Source organism: Chrysochloris asiatica, unplaced genomic scaffold, assembly GCF_000296735.1.
Source record: "Chrysochloris asiatica unplaced genomic scaffold, ChrAsi1.0 scaffold00547, whole genome shotgun sequence".
Lineage (NCBI taxonomy): Eukaryota > Metazoa > Chordata > Mammalia > Afrosoricida > Chrysochloridae > Chrysochloris > Chrysochloris asiatica.
The window spans coordinates 258,726-261,687 of NW_006409065.1; positions in this window are offsets into that span (position 1 = coordinate 258,726).

The window sequence follows — 2,962 nt, forward strand, 5'->3', positions numbered from 1 at the left end:
CGGAGAGCAGGACCCTACGCAGAGAAGCAGTGATGCCTGAGATGGAGGCAGAGATGATGACGTGGAGAGATGGAAGTGTTGGGGAGTTTAGACACAGAGAGGGAGAGGGGCTGTGTGCTGATGACCAGGGGGCAGGCTTGCAGTGTATACCCTTTGGTTGGTTGATGATGCATGGAAGGGATTGTAACCACAGCAATGAAATGATATACTATAGGATGAATGTAAAACTAATGTTCTCCCATGTAAACTATCACATAATTCACAATAAAATATTTAAAAAAAAAGAGACAGGAAAGAAAGAAAAGACCAAAATGGATGTCAGAAGAGACTCTCTAACTTGCTTTTGATTGTAGAGAAGCCAATGTGACTGGAAAAAAATGAAGTGAAAGAGTTGAATAGAAAATTTCAAAGGGCAGCTCAAGAAGACTATGTCAAATTTTATAATGAAACAAGCAAGAAAATCAAAAGGAGAGAACGAACTCAGCATTTCTCAAGCTGAGAGAACTGAAGAAAACATTCAAGCCTCAACTTGTAATATTGAACAATTCTATGGGCAAATATTAAATGATGCAGAAATTTAGAATATCCAGTTTTCAATAAAAATAGAAAAGATCATGAGACAAGAAAAGAAACCAGAAAGTACAACTTTTATACACAGTTATTTACTTATAATCACCTAAAACTGGAAAGAACCAACAAACCTTTCCATAAGTGATAGACAGACTGTACTATACCATGTGATGGAATATCAGTCAGTGAGCTATCAAGCCATAAAAGGACATTGCTGGATCTTAATGAATATTGATCTGTAAAATAAGCCAATATGAAAAGGTTACATATTATATGATTTCAATTAATAATGATGGGTGCACAACTTAATAAATTATTAAACCACCAAACTGCACATTTTAAAGGAATGGATTTTACATATGTGAATTATCTCTCAATCAAGTGATTATAAAATTTTAATCAATGATATTTAAAAACCCACAACCCATATTTTGTGCATCAATATTTTCACTTGAAGTTAAAATCGTTCTGATCAAACATATTTTGCCATGGGTTAGTCTACTGTGTTGTCATCTAAATGTTGAGCCGCAAAGTTGAACACAAAAATCATTGGAATAACTGAAATGTGCTGTCAGGAAATCAAAGTATTTCAGTGTATGTTTTTTAAAATGTCCTAGTGTTTTTCTGAATTTCCCTTATTGTATCTTGCTTTATAGCTGATTTCTTCAGGTTTGAAACACATTTGCTTATATTTTTGAAGTTTGTGAGGCCCCTGCTCTGTTTCTATACTATTTTTCATTTTTGCAGGCAGTTTCTTCTGGCAGAGACCTGTCATTTAAGTCTCTGTCTCACATCCTCACAGGACTATATGCCTTTTAGAAATCGACATTATTTCCAATTAATCAACAACTCTGGTAGCGTAGCGGTTACGAATCGGGCTGCGAACCTTAAGGTCAGCGGTTCGAAACTACCAGCTGCTCCGCAGGAGAAAGATGAGGCTTTCTACTCCCGTAAAGATTTACACCCTCGGAAACCCTGTACAGGGTCGCTATGGGTCGGAACCGACTCAACGGCACTTAACAACAACAACAGAAATCTACAAATGAGTTTATACATTAACATTTGGGCTTAGAGAAAGCTTGAAGAGATGCCAAAAGAACTTATTCTAATGTAAATCATGACATTAATTGGAAATGACTTTCCTAAAGATTTCACAGTTAATTGACAAGGCTTCTAGGCTCGTAAGGGAGACTTTTTGCTCTAGAAAGCAGTTGTATAATCTTGAGCCAGGAAGAGACTTGCATGATTAAGCACGCTTGAAGAAAAGGTTAGGTTAAAAAAAAACCTATAGGTTTTACTCTCCCATCTCCATCCCTAGTCAACTACAGAGAACTTCCATGGTGTCTGGTAAACATCAGATACTTAACTAGGAAAACAGATTTTCAAACTGAATTGAAATCAATGAACTCTTTTATAATAATGTTATCAGTTGAATTTTACTATCTGTTATTATCCAAAGAAAATTGCAAAATGACCTACTAAATTTAAAGAGAATCATATTTGTAGAACATAGAATACTAACATTTTTTGGATCAATTACCTATAAACATCTACTGAGGCTTTCATAAAGGAAAAGAATTTAATCTCCTATGATCACAGACATTAAGGGCAAAAATAAACAACCAACAGAGCCAGCAGACCCAAGCATTCTGAAATGCTAAGAAACCAGATAGTGATCATGACCTTGAGACATACACCTGCAGGAGATTAGACCAATGCTGGGGTCAAGGCCATCCACCCCGGGCCACTGTAGGATTTTCTGACATGACAAAGATTAAAATTGTATTTACATTGCAGCCACACAAGGATGGAAACTCACATTTTGGGATTATTATTGTTTGCTTTTTACAACCTCATCTAGTTTGAAGAAAAAGCCTTCTTCCTCTGTAATTATTTAACCTGGGGGATAATGCTTTGCAGACATCTAATGGTATCTGAAGAAAGTCTTTACCATCAAACACAGACTTTTGCAGGGACTTAAAATGTGATTCAAAGAAGAATATTTAACACAATGGGCTGATTTGTATATTACTAGTGCATGCGAAAACTGGACCATGAATAAAAGACTGAAGAATAATCAATGCTTTTGATTTATGATATTGGCAAAGAATACTGTATATATCGTGGGCTGTGAGAAGAATGGGAAAATCTGTTTGGGAAAAAATATGGCCAGATCGCTCCTTGGAGCAAAGATGGTGAGACTTTGTCTTTTGTATTTTGGACATATTATCAGAAGGGACCAGTCCCTGGAGAAGGACATCATACTTGGTAAAGTGGAGGGTCAGCAAAAAAGAGGACCCTCAGTGTTATGGATTGGCACAGTGGCAGCAGCAGTGGGCCCAAACATAAAAATTGTGAGGATGACACAGGAACCAGACAGTGTTTCATTCTA